General features: G+C 43.8%; 1 protein-coding gene across 4 annotated transcripts in view; it reads left to right on the top strand.

Annotated features, from left to right (window-relative positions):
* Positions 1–17639, top strand: part of POR (cytochrome p450 oxidoreductase) — a 158718-nt gene that overhangs the window by 28870 nt on the left and 112209 nt on the right. Inside the window, exon 1 of one of the 4 annotated variants that reach the window (XM_068264842.1) lies at positions 3546–3897. The exons of 1 other annotated variant lie outside the window; for it this stretch is intronic. The gene's annotated coding sequence lies outside the window, so the exon portion shown is untranslated. Of the gene's footprint in view, positions 1–3545; positions 3898–3943; positions 4168–17639 lie in introns of those variants that run through there. 2 more of the 4 variants (XM_068264843.1, XM_068264844.1) reach the window with 2 other exon arrangements.

The following is a 17639-nucleotide window of genomic DNA, read 5'->3' as shown; positions in this document are numbered from 1 at the left end:
GCGACCTTTTTACCGCATGATTACCGCATGAATAATGGCTGTTTCCGCATCTTTTTTCCCGCATGCGGAAAATATTAGTGAATGTGGAAAAAATGCGGAGTTTACCACTGGCGGAAATTTAGCTGTAAAATTTAGCGGGAATTTTGGCTCTTTGTGAATAGAGCCCTATGTGTTGCTGTCAGTCGACATAGTGCACATAATGTCCGATACACATGGTCTACAAACTTTCAGGTTACTGTTCACAGTACAGTGTGTGTTCCCGTGCATTGCAGAGTAACGCGTCAGGGAGCACCTTAGTGCATTACACATGCATTTTCTCTTCAGGTTCTGTAGGTTCAATCAGGGTCGGGCCAAGGTAGAGGCAAGTAAGGCTCCATCCTCAGGGTGCAGTGAAGGGGGGGGGGGGGGGCACACAACTCACTCAGCTATCATTCCCCTACTGTGTTTGAAGCAGAGTGAAATAAGGAAAAGGGATACATGGCAGTGACTGCAAGCCAGATAACTAGAGATTAAGGTGTTGGGGGCCCTGGGGCGCCTCCTAGTCTAACAGCAATCAGTGTGGGACGGTTGGGATGGGGGGCATACTTTGGCGTCTCAGTCTTGGCTGCTGGAGGACCTTGTCCTGGCTATGGGTTCAATCGCAGCAAGGACACTGATGTTTGCGTTGTAATGTGCTGCAATGCAAAAGCATGCACAAGTGTTGTGCAGTGGCATACGCATTAGTAAGCCGTAAGTAAGTTGGGCACCGGGAGAGGCGAATGACAGCTCTCCTTACTGCTGCTAAACTCCCCGGCAGCGTTAAATACTATTCCCCCTTCCGAGTCGTAATTCGGGGTCCAGCGATCGTCGGAGCCCATAATTACTCTTACGCTCCCCGCGCAGCATACCATGGCTGCTATGGTGCGCCTGATATCAGCACAGTGCGGAATGTAAAGAGGAACTCCAGTGAAAATAATGTCATAAAAAAAGTTTATCTTTAAAGCGGAACTGTAAATAGTTTTTAAACACATTGTTTCACTTACCTGGGGCTTCCCCAAGCCCCCAGCGGCCATCCTGTCCCATGCCGGTCCTGCCCGAGCCTCCGTTCTCCCGCCGCCGTTCCGTAGACTTCTAAGTCGATGCCAGCGCAGCCTGTCAAATGTATCTTTGCTTCGCTTTCCCCTCTGCAATAGCAGGGGACGCGAAGAAAGGATACGCGTGGCCAGAGCCGCACAGGCGCAGTGGCCCGGTGGCGAAACTGAAAGTAGCTGGCGGTGGGAGAACAGAGGCTCGGGCAGGACCGGACAGCTGCTGGGGGCTTGGGGAAGCCCCAGGTAAGTGAAACAATATCATACCTCCCAACTTTTTGAGATGAGAAAAAGGGACACTTAAGCCATGCCCCTGCCACACCCGTGGCCACGCCCTCATCACGTCTCTAGTCTTGCATACCATAAAGATTTCATAAGAAACATGTTGTTTTATAATTCAAACCACACTAGTCCTTTCTATCCTGGTTCATTTCCCTTCATAGTAACATTTTAACGGGTTCAGCACCGCAGTGCTGAAAATCTCATGCATCCGAGCAACGTTTACCTCCCATTCATTCGCCTATAACTTTATTGCTACTTATCACAATGAATTGATCTATATTTTGTTTTTTCCGCCACTAATTAGGCTTTCTTTGGGTAGTACATTTTGCTAAGAATTATTTTTTTCTACTATTCTATTTTAACAGGAAGATTAAGAAAGAAATGAAAAAAATTCATTATTTCTCAGTTTTTGGCCATTATAGTTTGAAATTAATATACGCTACCGTAATTAAAACTCATGTATTTTATTTGCCCATCTGTCCCGGTTATTATACCGTTTAAACGATGTCCCTATCACAGTTTATGGTGCCGATATTTCATTTAGAAATAAAGGTGCATTTTTTCAATTTGTGTCCATCACTATTTATAAGCTTATAATTTTAAATAATATAATAACATAGTCTCTTGACATGCATATTTAAAAAGTTCAGACCCTTGGGTAACTATTTATGTTTTTATTTTTTTTTTAATTGTATTTTTTTTATTTTTTTTTATAAAAAAAAGTGTATGTTGGTAATTTTTGGTGTGGGAGGGAAACTGCTAATTTTAAATGTAAAATAATATATTTTTTTTAATTAAAAATGTATGTGGGTGCAGTTTACTATTTGGCCACAAGATGGCCACAGTGAAAAAAGTCCTGGATGCGAACGATCTCGCATCCAGGAACTAAAATGCTGGGGAGAAGTTTCCTGGGGGCAGAAATACCGCGCTCTCTGGAGAGAAAGCGTCAGTATTTCTGCGGGGAAGTTAGATCGGTGAATGGGAATTATATTCCCATTCACTGATTGGGGGGCTAGCGGGAGCGCGCACGGGGGCGCACCCGATAGCGCGCACCAGCCGGTGGCAGCAGCAGTGCCTATCTGGACAAGGAAGCTCGTCCAGATAGGCCGAACTGGTTAAAATTAGTAATATATCAATTTAAAGGTTGGGAATAAAGTTTAGAGTCAAACACATTTTTAGTATAGGAAATATATATATTTAAATAGAAAGAGAGACAAAGGGCTCTATTCTTAAAGACTTCCCGCATGCGGTAAAGTACATGCGGGAAGTTTGCGACCAAAACACCGTCAAGTTCACATCCTCAAAATGTTCCGCATGTTTTTCCGCATGCAGAAAAACTGCGGTAAAAGTGCGGGGTTCATGCGGAAAAATTTCCGCAAAAGTCGGTATTTTCCGCGATAAATCATTGCATCATTTCGTCGTTATTTAACGATTTTTTTTCACCTACAAGTAGTAGGTGATATATTCCGCATCCCATTGACTTTAATCAAGTCTGGAGGCTTAAGGGCTGTGCTTGCTGGACTTTAATTTTTTTTTTAAACACTTTTTCATGCGACCTTTTTACCGCATGAATAATGGCTGTTTTGTTTCCGCATCTTTTTTCCCGCATGCGGAAAATATTAGTGAATGTGGAAAAAATGCGGAGTTTACAGCTGGCGGAAATTTAGCAGTGTTTTTGGCTCTTAGTGAATAGAGCCCACTGTCCTGAAAGAGGGACAAATGAGGGTGAAAGAGGGACAGGGCTTCCAAAAATGGACTGTCCCTCCAATAAAAAGGGAAAAACTATTTACAGTTCTGCTTTAATTGCACAAAGCTCATTGCTCACTATGTAAGTACATTGTTTTATGATTCTTGCAACGTCATGCAATCTCCCATCACAAATATGACGTGACTCCACACGTTACAAGCCATGCATGCTGTACACCACTGAAAGTATGCTTCACATCGCATAAATGTACAAGGAACCTATCAGTGGAAACATCTGTAACTGATAAGCAATACGTCATTTTCAAAGTATTGTGACAGGCTACGTAACATTCACTTGCACGTAGATAGTCACACTCAGAGTCACAGCACAAGCCACCAGCCTCCTGAGCCTACTGATCTTCTTCACAACCTCTACCCCACCCCTGCACATTACGTCACGTCCGGTCTCCACCCCGCTCCTCCGGTTCCGCTCAGTGATAGGTTGTCTCCGGACTTGCATGACTAGCCACAGAGGAGGGCGCACTCTGGTCCGTACCAACAAAAGCGGTGTCCGGAGATCAGTCTTGCACTTCTTCCTGCTAAATGTAGCTAATGCCTCGTGTACCTCACAAGCTGACACAAACATATCTTCCTAGTCTAACCTCCAGGCACCCATACGTGTCTATCATATAAGACGGAATTTGCTGCATTATTTTGGCTTGCAGTGCACCCCCCTGTATCTCGCACTTGCCAGTGAGTAGGCGGAGTCACGAGTCAGCTGACGTGCCTGGAGTGTGAAGCCGGGGCCTCACGGAGTATTATTCTTGCTGTTTGGTTGAAGCGCAAGGTGGAAAGGTTCCAGGTGAGTGCTGAGTTGGGACAAAAGTTGGCTGTGAGCTGTCACATCTCCGGACGGTGACCTTGGATACCCCGTGCCGTTGTCAGGGAGGCGCGACCCTCAGTGAGCACGGTCACGTGGTGCTTGGGTGTAGGGGAGGGCTCTAGTGAAGGGAGCGTAATGTGACAGTCTGTACTGCAGGGACCTTTGACCTCGTTGACAGGAGTGCCCAGTTTCACAGTTCAGCTGGTAGAGCAGGTGATCGGGGAATTGCTATTGCCGGTGAGTAGAAAGGTGCTGTCTCTTCTTTTCGCTCTTCCATGTCTTATTCTGGCTGTTTGCAGAAAGTAGATTCAATTGTGTTAAAACAAAGCTGTAAAATGTTAATATCTATGAATGAGAATGCATGTGATGAGAGAATAACCACTTTCATCATATATTGGTTGTGATTTTAAGGGAGACTCCAGAAGATGTTAAACTAAATATGTGCCTAAATTGTACGTTATAAGTTCCATGTGCGTGTACACATGTAACAACTTATGTAGATTTACCTGCTTTCTTATTGGTGTTCTATGATTTTCCTGATACATTTCAGTCTCTGGTGGTATAACTAGAACTCAGTACCTCTGTATGTTGCATTTGTCTCTTTGCTGTATGTCAGAATGACTTCTGGTCTTGTTCTGCTTCCCGATATCATTTGTACAGTTCTGGCTTGTAAATGGAATATGACTGGTTGCTATGGGAAGCAAGCAAGTCAATTCCCACACACAAGGTCCTTGATTTAAGGCTTGCATGATAAAATGAAAACTGGTACTGTATATACCTGCGTATACGACTACTTTTTAACCCTTGCAAATCTTCTGTAAAGTTGGGGGTCGTCTTATTCGCCGGGTGTCATTGATGCCGGGTGATATGCCCTATCCTGTTACCGACTCTCAGATCTCCCTGCTGAGGGAGCGCAATCTATTCTTCCATACCGCTCTGATAAACCGGTAGACAAGGAGAGCTGACCAGTCTACTTAAAGGGGTTCTTTCGCGAAAGAAGTCGGCAGTTAAAAAATGTGACAGATGACAGGTTTTGGGCCAGTCCATCTTTTTAAGGGGGATTCTCAGGGCTTTCTTTGTTTTCAACAGCATTTCCTGAACAACGGTTGCAAAATGTAACTGACATAATAGTGTGCAAATGATTAGGGAGGCCGGCTGGTATCTTGCCATTTTGGCAGTTAAACTGCTGTTCAGGAAATGCTGTTGAAAACAAAGAAAGCCCTTAGAATCCCCCTTAAAAAGATGGACTGGCTCAAAACCTGTCATCTGTCACATTTTCTAACTGCCTACTTTTTTCGCGAAAGATCCCCTTTAAGGAGAGTCGACCAATGCAACAAGTCATTGGACTATATACTGGGTAACACATATGGTACAGCACCAGTATCTGTTTATACACAGCACCAGTACATGATTTTTTTTTTTAATTTTAATTTGGTGTGCGTTGGAAGAAGGGTAGTCTTATACGGCGAGTATATCCCAAACTATATTTTAACTGGAAAAGTTGGGGGTCGTCTTATACGCCCAGTTGTCTTATACGCCAGAATATACGGTACTTACTAATCGTCTCACTAATATTGTGATTGTTGGCAACTGGAGAGCAGGCAGGGGTGGCCATAATTCACAGAGCAGTGCTTTTCAGTGCTGCTAGATTTGGGCGCAGACAGCGCTGCCATATACGATAATGGGAATCAGTCTATAGCGGTGCTCAGTGAGTAACATCGGCGCTGTCAGATGGAGCCGAAGTTGCTTAACCCTCCTGGCGGTTTGCTAAAAATCCGCCAGGGGGCAGCAAATCCGTGTTTTTTTTTTGTTTTTTTTTTTAATTTTTCATGTAGCGAGACAAGGACGGGATCTCCTGGAGGGCTTCCCCCGTCACCATGGCGTCATCGACGTCGTGACATCAAAGGGGACTCCCATCCACCCCACAGCGCTGCCTGGTACTGATTGGCCTGGCAGCGCACGGGGTCTGGGGGGGGGCGGCCGCGGCGCGACGAATAGCGGCGGATCGGCGGGTAGCGGCGGCAATTGCATTGCACACGCAGCTAGCAAAGTGCTAGCTGCGTGTAGCAAAAAAAAAATTATGCAAATTGCCCCAGCGGGGCCTGAGCGGTGCCTTCCGGCGGCATAGCCCGTGCTCAGCATGGGCTTACCGCCAGGGAGGTTAAAAAACATAATAATTCGGCCTCCAGCAATCGCTGGAAGCTGAATTATATCACTATCCCCCACTATCCATGGTGGCCTGGAGGGGGAATAGTAATTAACATGGCCTGAACTTGGGCAGAAGCAGGATCAGCCTTATAACAGCTGTATCCTGCGCCTAAGTCTACCGGCGCCGTTTTTATATGTGTGCCGCAGGTCTCGATGCTGGCCCAAGTACTATTTGATACACGTACGAAAAAGGACAGTTTCGGAGCATAGAAGAATTTCATTAAAATAAGTGATGCAGCAATCAAAAGGGTACTTTTGCCCTGTGCATGTTGTGTTGCGATATGATCACATTGCTGCCGAAAAGTCTATACATTGCGACTATACATTGAAGCATACGGTTCAATGAAATCCTTTAGGGCTTGTTTCCACTGTTGCGACGCGATTTCGCCGGCATTCCGACGCTTGTAAAAACGCATGCGGATGCGCTTCCGCATGCGTTTTTACCCGCGATTTCGCATGGCAGGGTGCCATGCGAAATTAACCATGACACTGCCAGGGCAAAATAAAATTGAAAAAGGTGCGAAATCGCGGGTAAAAACGCATGTAACAAACGCATGCGTTTTTACTATTAAATACATTAGCGGCGATTCGCATGCATTCCACTCGCAGGCGAATTAGTTGGCTCTTTTGTGCGTTTTTTTTTACCGCTGAAAAAAACGCACCTCAACAACGCTACAGTGGAAACAGGCCCATCCACTTGCATTACATGTGCGAATCTGCATGCGTTGGACGCATGCAGATTCGCGATAGTGGAAACGAGCCCTTAGACTGTAAGCTTGCAAGGACATTGCTCTATTACCCTTTTGTGTCTTGGAATTTGTTACACATTTATTCATATTGATTTTTTTCACTGCAATTACCAATTCTGTATTTTGTATATTGGTGTATACAATTGTCTTTATTATTTTGTACCCCATGTTTGTTACTTTGTACAGCACATGCCACGGAATATGTTGGTGCTCTATAAATTAATAATAATAATAGCATCCTTCACTTTTGCTATATTTGGGTGCTTTACCCGGTTAACCCACAGCAATCTGTGCGTTAGCAGTGTTCTCCCCAGGCCCTTTTAGCCGGGTGCTCCATCCGGCTAATTTTGGTCAGCACCCGGCTGTCAGCGGCTTACCTCCTCCTACGGTGTAAGCAGAGTTGTGCAGAGAAGCACCGGCCCTGCATTCTCATTTCGCCCCACCCGGCTACTTTTTCATGCCACCCGGCTGGAATGAAATTCTGGAGAGAACACTGCGTTAGCAAATACCAGTTGCCTGGCATCCTGCTGATATTAAATGCATCAGAAAGCTTCTGAATTGCCGACCTAAAAGTAGTATGTGGCAAATAAAGTCAAATTTTAGTCAAACATCTGATCTGCATGCTTGTTCAGGGTCTTGACTAAAAGTATTAGAGGCAGAGGACCAGCAGGAAAGCCAGTAATTTGCATTATTTAAAATGTTTTGTTTTGTGTAAACTCGCAAACACGCTAATGCAGCATTTTGGGAGTTATTCAGTTTGCATTTATTGTTCCCCGAACAAGAATTGCTAAGCAAAATTGATGAAAAAAAAAGTATCGTCCTCCAGTGTGAACCAGGCCTAAGAGTGTAATGTGTGTTCTTGGTGACTGTAGTCCTAACTGCCTTCAGATCGTTACCACCCCCCCCCCCCCATATGTTGAATGCAACGTGCGACTCGGTTGGAGCGCTTTGGAACAGATGGCAGCATGGCTAAGTTATCCTTTCCTCACCCGCCCCCACAGCTGCTGTAATTAACTTGTGATTACAAGTAGGTAGCTACTTGGAAGAGCATCCGTAGTTCTGGGATGATCCACACCTTTCTCATGATCATCCTCATACCACAAGGGAAAATTTTGCATGGAGCTCCTTACTGAGGGCAATTAATGGTCATTTTAAATTCTTCCATTTCTGAATAATTGCACCCAGGGCTGTGGAGTCGGTACAAATATCTTCTGACTCCAACTCCGACTCCTTGGTTTATGAAACCACGATTCCGACTCCGGGTACCCAAAATGGCTCCGACTCCTCCACTCTGACTCCTTAGTCTAATACTTAACAGGGCTGTGGATTTTGTACAAAAATCATCCGACTCCTCAGTTTACGAAACTCCGACTCTGGGTGCCCAAAATTACTCCGACTCCTTGACTCAGACTACAACTCCGACTCCACAGCCCTGATTGCACCAACAGTTGTCAAGTTCTTTCTAATGGTCTTGTAACCCATTCCAGCATTGGGCAGATCTACAGTCGTATCCTGTACATCCCTTGACTGCTCTTTGACCTGGCTCAAGGTTATGGGTGAGGTTGTAATGGAAGAAAGTTTTTCTGAGAACAGGTTGCTTTGTACATATAACCAGTTGGTATCATTGATTGTTATCTGTGTGCTACATGGGCTCATAGCCAGTCCGAGACAGAATTCTCTCTGGATTATAGGGAGATCAATTATTTATTTCACTCAGTGACAGACTAATTTATAACTTTAATGTAATTTTTTTCTGGATTTTTTTTTGGTTGATTTTTTTTTTTCTTCATTAAATGAAACTACTGCATCACATTATTTTCTCTGCTGTATAACACAGGAATTATATGCATCAACCTATTTAGGCTATATCCAAGACTCTAAACCAGTGGTCCTCAAACTAAGGCCCGCGGGCCGAATGTGGCCCCCTGAGGCTTTTTTACTGGCCCCACCACACAGAAAATGTATTACTTATAGCTGCGGTCAGCTACATCTTTAAATATTGGTGATCCGCATATGGAATAGCAGTGCTGGCACCACCCATCCACATGGAAGCCAGAATGCAGTAATTTTGCTGGTTTCTAATCAAATTACACATCAGGTGACACTGCTGTCCAATTGGACTGCAGTTTGTCACCTGGGTATGCTTCACTGTCTGGCCCGCAAAGATTTCTACATCATTTTATGTATTGGTACATGGAAGAAATGCTGTGCACCTTGCTCTTGTATTGCTTTTATTGGAATCTTCTACCAACAGCCAGCGTATATGACATAGGAAACAAAGATTGTCAAACCTGGGTCCACGGAGGTGCGGAGGTGAGTAGGGGAGAGGTGACCAGGGGATGTATGGACGGCACTACAGCCGTTTCACGCCGTCTGGCGCTTGCTCACGTGCATACGTCCTAAACGGAGCAGCGCTGAACGGCTTCCTTCATAGGATCTTTAAGCCGCGCCCCCAGCGCAGCCATTGGTGTAGAGTGTCTAGGAGTGAGGGTTGGGGGTGAGGGGGCGGAGACTCGCCGCGCAGCGGCGAGAAACAAGCGCCCGGCTTGTATTGTGATGCTTGGTCGAGCTATACAGTCAAAAATATAAATGGGGTGAAGTTGTTGCAGATTTATAGGAGCTCGCTCTACCCCCTGTTTATTCAGCTGAGTGCCGAGTGACTTTCTCTTCTCAAGTGTACCATATCATTTTATGTATACTCGGGCCCCCCAGCAGTCTGGAGTATGTTGACCCGGCCCTCGACCCAAAACGTTTGGGGACCCCTGCTCTAAACCTACCACATGATGTCAATATAGTGCATCTTTACCATTCTTTCAAGCTAGGTTCGCAGTGGTCAGTTGTATAACTTATGCATTATGACTTTTATCTGCAATGGAGACTGGCCATAGACTTTAATACAAAGCCTGCATGCAGTGAGTTAGAGTAAGGCCCGGTTCACATTAGCGGTGGCTATCCGGAATAGCCGTGCCGCAGCCGCACCGGAGCCGCACCGCATGCTGGCCGGACGAAACGGACGCACGGCATAGCAATGTAAGGCTATGCCAGGGTTCACATGCGTCCGTTTCGTCCGGACCGGAGCCGGACCGGATCCGGACTCCGGTGTCCGTTCCAACATGCGCTATTTTTGGGTCCGGCTCCTCCGGCAGCCGTATCCGGGGCGGAGCCGGACTGCACCATCCGGCCAATGGAAACCAATGAGAACCGGAGAGCGCACAACACACTGGCAAAAAATCCGGATGTTCTACCCCACTTCCTATGAGGATTGTTGCGGCGATATTTGCTGGGGACACATGGGCAACCATTTTGGAGTGGAGCAGCACGAGCTGGAGATGTTGGCAGCATGTTGGAGGTGGAGGTGAGTGCTAAACAGCGGAGGGCCTGATTCCACAGGCCCCCCTTCTGCTGACCTCCCAGACCCCAACATTTTTTTTTGTTTCTAACAGGTTGTTACTATCCGGATCCGGACCGCAACCGTGTTCATACCGCACGGAAACCGTATGCAACCGGACCGGATCCGGACAGGAACCGTACGGTTCAGGTCCGATCCGGCTCCGGTGCGGTCCGGACATCCGGTGCGGTTTTTGCAAAACCGCAAGTGTGAACCGGCCCAATGTGATCCGTTACTGTGAAAAGCCCTATAGAATTTTATAGACAGTGAGTTGACCTGCAGAATTATTCTGCAGTGCAACCGATCACTGTGAACAGGGCCTCAGGGTAGAAACAAATGCTTTTACTTACACTGTGTTTTAAACCATAAATGAAGTTATGGAGGTGCTTTCCAATTTGACAGCAGTTTTAACACTAGGCCTGAACGATAAATCGAATTTAAACCTTTAAATCGGCGATTTCGGCAATGACCTAATCTCCGCATGGGAAAGTTTGAAGAAGAGGCTTCAAACTTCCCCCAAGTCCCAGCGTATGTGGCCAGCAGCACTGGCAGTGTTGAACATGTCTTCCACACAAGTCCAACGCTGTCCATCCTCTCATCATCTGCAGGCTGTTGGGCATGGCATACGTCCTGGTTCTTGTATGTCACATGATATACAGGAAGTATGCTGTGCACTAGAGCCTGCAGGAGGCGAAGTGGATAGACGGGCATCGCTGGACTCATGCTGGAAGGTATGTCCAGCACTGCCGCAGCTTGGGAGACAAAGGGGGCACAGAGAGAGACCCAGAGGAGAGAAAGGGGACACAGAGAGCCACGGAGGGTGCACAAAGAGAGAGACGGGAGACAGAGGGGGAACAAAGCTTGATTTGAAGGAAATCGTAAATCGAAATTGGGATTTTTGGATGGAAATCGCTTCATTCAATTTCCCTAAAGTCATTCAGGCCTATTTAACTCTTAATTGGCTTTGGGGACACCTTTACCCCTATATAAAGTTATGTTGTATATGTATAAATCTTGTGGCCCAGTTTTTTTCGTTTTTCTCACTAGCCCTGTTAAAGACCATCTGTAGTCAAAAAAAGAAAATCTGTTTCTATGAATACAGTACTACTGTTCCTTTGTTACCTGCAAATACAGTCCTTTAATGTAGTGGTGTGCAGCCTTCTCTTTCTGGCACCCAGCATCCTGCTAGAGGTTGGACTGCATCCCTGCTGGCTAGATGTAACAACCCTAGAGAGATCCCAGCTCCCATAAACTCAATGTAGGGATGTATTTAATGTTAGTCTGTAGGAGCCAGGAACACCTTTATCCAGCTGTGCACCCCCAGATCTCCATAAAGGTGCCCATTAACGGTACAAATTTCCCCTCAGATTCAATCTTTTGAGGCAATTTGAACGATCGAAACGTATCAGGAGATTGACTGTTCCCATTAATGGAACGATTTAAGAAAGCTTTGCATTTTGATTCAATCATAAAATCCAGCTTTAGGATCAATCTCTTTTTTTTTTTTTTTTTTTTTCCCTTTTCCAATTGACCAAAGAATCGTTTAACATTGATTTGGTCCACGCATGCACTGCAGCTTTCCATACAATTCGATCATAAAAATCATGTCGAAAGATTGAATCTGAAGGAAAAATTCTACCGTTAGTGGGCACTTTTAGAGGTATGAGTGTGGATTACTCTTATTACCAGTGGTACATTGCAGCTTGTTGCATATAAGGGGCCTCTATACTGACATCAGGCATCAAAACTAGTGCATGGAGCAGTGGAAAAAGGTGACTTGGTTTGATGAGTTATGGTTGGGTACATTTTTCATTTATCCATGGGATTTGCTGGAAAAATAAATGTGATCCATGGAGATCCCCTTGGCATAATAGAAGGCTAAATTGAACTGCTTATAACATGTTTGTGCTAGAGACCACAGTACACCTGAAGATATCTTGAGGGCTGGTCAATGAGATGTAAATAATCCAAATTTACTTGTACAGCAGGTTTTGCTTGCTAGTTGTGCTATTCTGCCACTCCAATTTCGATGCAAGTTTGTCTGGCAAAATGTCTTGGGGATCCGCATGGAATTTCTTGCAATGTTGAGGCAGTTTTGGAGGCTTACACATAGGGCTTGATTCACTATGCGGTGCTAACCTACTTAGCACGTCTAAAGTCTTTAGGCGCGCTAACCAGGGTGCCAAGTAGGTTAGCACCGGTTTTCTCAATCAGATCGCGTGCTAAGTACCGCGCGCAAAGTTTTGTGCGTGCAAAGTCCTATGCGCGCGCTAAGTCCCATAGGCTTTAATGGGCACTTCGCGCGGAGCGCTCTGTGCAGTGCGCGCGTAAAGTTTTTTTTTACGCGCAAAAAGCTCGTTTAGACGTGCTAAGGGGGTTTTCACAGGCGTGCTAACAGTTAGCACCGCTTTGTGAATCAAGTCCATAGTGTTTCTGAAAATACTAGCCCAAGCTTCTAACCATAAAAACTCCATCATAGTGGCTGAAATTTTTTTTGGGGTGTGATTTCTTATTTAAAGAGAACCTGTACTACATAAAATTATTTAAAATAAACACATGAGGTAACTTCAAATGAACATTACATAGTTACCTTGCCATCAGTTCCTCTGAGAAGCTCACCATTTTCATCTGACAATAATCCCTTCCAGTTCTGACAACATTTTGTCAGAACTGAAATGTATCAGTTGCTGTCAGTTATATATCAGTTGCTGTCAGCTACAGCTGAGAGGAGAACTGATGTGTCCATGTTTCCCTATGGCTTAAGTGGGCGATGTTGAAGTTTAACAGTGTGCTGACCAGAAAGCTGTTATGATGTAATGGCCATTTTCCAAATGGAGGACGGAGAAATCCATTGATCACAGTGGACAAACAGGATGCAGGAGAGGAAAAAGAGATTGAGTAGTAGACTACACAGGAGGTAAGTATGACTTGTGTATGCTTATTTTGACTTTTAATTTTCAGTTCAGGTTTTCTTTCTAAGGTTACGTTTGTGCCAGTATAGTAAACACTAAGGGACCTGGCCAAGTAGTTTACTACGGCAGAAGTTGATGATATCAGAATTGGTCATAGGTTGTATATTCAATTGGGCGCATGGTCTGGTCTTTGGGGCTGAGTTTACTAAAGCCAGAGGTTTACTATGAGATTCTGCTGTTGTGATAAACACAATTTTACATGTTGCACTTTCTTGTGAAGTTTTTTTGATACTTGACACAAGAAGACTTTATTGTGGAGGGTTACGTTTTTGTTTTCTTTTGCATTGATATATCTGGATATTCAGGTACTTGCTATATTGAATCATTTGAAGTATAATTTTAGTAAATGGTTTGCTTTTTAAAGGATGTCCAAAAAAATACTTCCACATAGGTATCCACTCCTGGACTGTCCAAGCTTTTTAAGTAGTTAAGTGCATATTTTGTAGTCTCCTCAAACTTTGGGTACCTGATGAGGCTCAGTGGAGCTACTTAAAGAGAATCTGTATTGTTAAAATCACACAAAAGTAAACATACCAGTGTGTTAGGGGACATCTCCTATTACCCTCTGTCACAATTTCGCCGCTCCACGCCGCATTAAAAGTGGTTAAAAACAGTTTTAAAAAGTTTGTTTATAAACAAACGGCCACCAAAACAGGAAGTAGGTTGATGTACAGCATGTCCACACATAGAAAATACAACCATACACAAGCAGGCTGTATACAGCCTTCCTTTTGAATCTCAAGAGATCATTTGTGTGTTTCTTTCCCCCTGCATCTCTCATGCACTGAAGTTTCAGGCTGCTCTTTTCTTCCTGCAAACAGCTTTGCCCTTGTCTGTAATTCCTCACTATGTGAAAGCCCAGCCAGCTCAGAGGACGATTTATCCAGCTTGTAAAAGATAAGAGAGAAGAGAGAAGCTGCTCTAATCTAAATAGCACACAGGCAGTGTGCATAGAGGGGCCTGGAAGGGGGAGTTCATAGCAGAACCACAACACTGAAGAACTTGGCAGCCTTCCAGACACAGGCTGACAAGTCTGACAAGAGAGAGATAAGTTGATTTATTACAGAGACTGTGATAGTACAAAGTGCTGCAGTAAGCCAGAACACATTAGAATAGCTTTTGGAACTTGTAGGATGATAAAAAACAGGATGCAATTTTTGTTACGGAGTCTCTTTAAGCTTCTAAAGTGGTGAACCCGAATTGTGTACAGACTTCACCACTAGCAGACCTTGCAGGGACCCACTAAAGCTGACTTGATTGGGTAACATCTAACTCCATTTTAACAGACCTCCTTCGATCCATATCTTGCACTTTCAAGTTCCTTTTTGTCTTAAGAGAACAGAGACTAAAATAACATCTGTTTCTGTGATAACTGTATAGGGAGAGTCAGACTTTTTGCAGCGCTAAAGCAGGCAATACACACATCTGTCTATTATTATTATTATTATTATTATTATTATTATTATTATTATTATTATTATATATATATATATATTTTTTTTTTTGGGTGTGTGTTGATCCAATCACTGTGATAGGGTCTGTTTTAAACCAATGCCACAGAAACTCCCAAACAATTTTGACCTACAATCTATCAACTGAATGGAACATATTGGTGGATTGAGGGCATGGATGGAATTGATTCAGATTAGAGAGGAATTTATTTACTTTGGGGACCATTTATAAAGGAAAAAAAAAATCTGTGTACGGCTACCTTAAGGGGGTACTATTGTGAAAAATGTTAAAATGTAAAATATGTGCAAACTTAATAACAATAATCTCTCAAATCTATATTCCACCTGATGAAACTGACCCCCCCCAAAAAAAATGTTAATGTTAAATGTTTATGTTAACATAAATATTCATATTCTAACTGTTGATATTCTTGGTAGGAAGACTGGTGTGTGTGTGTTTGTTTCATCAAGTGGAATATAGCTTAATTATTTGAGATTATTGTCATTAAGGATTTGTATAGCACTACCATCTTCTGTGACAAAGCTCATAAATGTAACAAACCCCATTCTCTAAGTCTAAGGGCTACTTTTCACTCTACCAGTCTTGCTGGACACACTGGCACTTGAAGACTCGGATGAATACTTTGGTAAACTGCAGCATGGCATCCGGATCGCACCAGCATGTGATACGAACGGCAAGCCTATTGACGAACTAGGCAGTGTTTCCTCCCTCAAATTGCATGTAGGGAACCACTTTGGATTCCGTCTAAATGGACATGGGCCTTAACAAAACAAACAGCAAATATAAGATACCATATAGAACCCCATCCTTCCAAGCTCCCTTTCTTAAGGGATAGGTAGCAAGCAAGAGGTAAGGCAATACATAACTACGGTACATACCTGGAGGCAGAGAGCTCCTGTGCCAGATTCAGCCAGGGCACGATCTGTATGGAGTTTGTATGTTTCTCACATGTCTACATGGGCACTACAGCTTCCTCCTACATTTAAAAAACATATAGAGAAGTGAATTGCCTTCTTCCCAAAAACTAGCCCAATACTATGATGGACATACATCTAGAACTATGGTAGTGGTTAGACTGTGAACCCCTCTGAGGGCCAGTTAGTGACATGACTATATCCTCTAAATAGCACTGCAGAAGAAGTCAGTGCTATAATCATTTAAAAAAAAAAAAAGCAAGAAAGTGGAAATTCAATCAAATATTTGAACAAGATTAAAGCTACCGGGTTTTTAGTTCTGTCTGTAGGTCCTATGTGTTAATAATCTCTCAGGGTAGAAATCATCTGAAAATATTTGGTAAGTTATCCGCTTAAAGGGAAGGTCCAAGCAAAATAAAAAAATGAGTTTCACTTACCTGGGGCTTCTACCAGCCCTATGCAGCCATCCTGTGCCCTTGTAGTCACTCGCTGCTGCTCCAGTCCCCCGCTGGCAGCTTGCTGACCTCGGAGGTCGGCGGGCCGCATTGCGTACGTTTTTACGCATTCCTGCTAGTGCAGGAACATTAACACATACATTTTTACGCGTTACTGGTTCAATGCGTACATTTTTACGCATTGAACCAGTAATGCGTAAAAATGTATGTGTTAATGTTCCTGCACTAGCGGGAATGTGTAAAGATGTACGCAATTCGGCCCTGACCTCCGAGGTCAGAAAGCTGCCAGCGGGGGACTGGAGCAGCAGCGAGTGACTACGAGGGCACAGGATGGCAGCATAGGGCTGGTAGAAGCCCCAGGTAAGTGAAACTCATTTTTTTTATTTTGCTTGGACCTTCCCTTTAACGTTTTCTCTAGCTATGTTCATATTATTGCAATCGCACAAATGCTAACTTTCTAACCTTAGTTACTGCACAGAACAGCTCAGGCTTGTGCCATCTCTTAGCAGGTAATTCTTATAAAATTCAGGGCAAGTTTGCAGTTGTAATCTCCAGTCTGGAGAGGTTTAGTAAATTGGGCCCTGTGCCATTTCTCCTCCCTTCCTTCTACGGAATCACAATAGAGGCAGGATATTCTAACTGTGTCCAGCTTTCACATGTAGCCACACCACTCCTTGCTATCCATTCAATACATGAGTACAATCCTTTTCATGTGACCATAATAATCTGTAATGGTTTGTTGTTGTGGTCATTATTTAGTATGTAGACTGTTTTATCAGCATGTTATAGCACTGCTAGAGCTTTCATATTCTCAGATGGATTCTTTCATGCACTTGTTAATCTCTGAACCTGTTTGCTTTCAGATGTACTGTAAATAATTTATAGGCATATGCTAAGCAATCTGTGGTAGACCAGGCAAATAAGTATCTTTTAATTATTGATGTTTAGGTGTTAGTAGTAGATATAATGCTGAGAAAACACAATGCGTGTTTTTTTTTTGGTTTTTTTTTGGCAGATGTACTGGCCAATCAATTTTCCTGTCATTTTTCTGATAGGCAAATTGATCAGAAAAACAATTGAAATCAGATCGGACCTGTTGGAAATTGTCTATTGCAGGGCTGTGGAGTCGGGGCAATTTTGGGCACCCGGAGTCAAAGTTGGAGTCGGAGTTGTGGTTTCATAAACTGAGGAGTTGGGGTTAGAAGATTTTTGTACCGACTCCACAGCCCTGGTCTATTGAGCCATCTATCTACCCGAAAAACTCCTTGTGTATTCCCAGCATAAGACACTATTTCAGCAGTAATCTTGCCTATTATCAGTTGCACCACTGCAGCTTATGGACAATACATGGAGAATCGCATTACAATTGAAAAACAATTTTGGTCAATTAGATGGTTCAAATTTGAATGTTAGTTTTGCTTGCAGGAAAAATCCTTATTTCTTGGAACATATCGCACAACGTGTACATTTTTACTATTGCCAGTCATTGGCTACTGTGGAATAACAGGTGCGTTTAAATGCAGATAGACAATGTGTCTATTTATCATAGTGTGTAAAACATA

Source organism: Hyperolius riggenbachi, unplaced genomic scaffold (genome assembly GCF_040937935.1).
Source record: "Hyperolius riggenbachi isolate aHypRig1 unplaced genomic scaffold, aHypRig1.pri scaffold_181, whole genome shotgun sequence".
Taxonomy (NCBI): Eukaryota; Metazoa; Chordata; class Amphibia; order Anura; family Hyperoliidae; genus Hyperolius; species Hyperolius riggenbachi.
The sequence above is the reverse complement of the archived record's forward strand: the minus strand, read 5'-3'. Positions and strand labels throughout refer to the sequence as shown.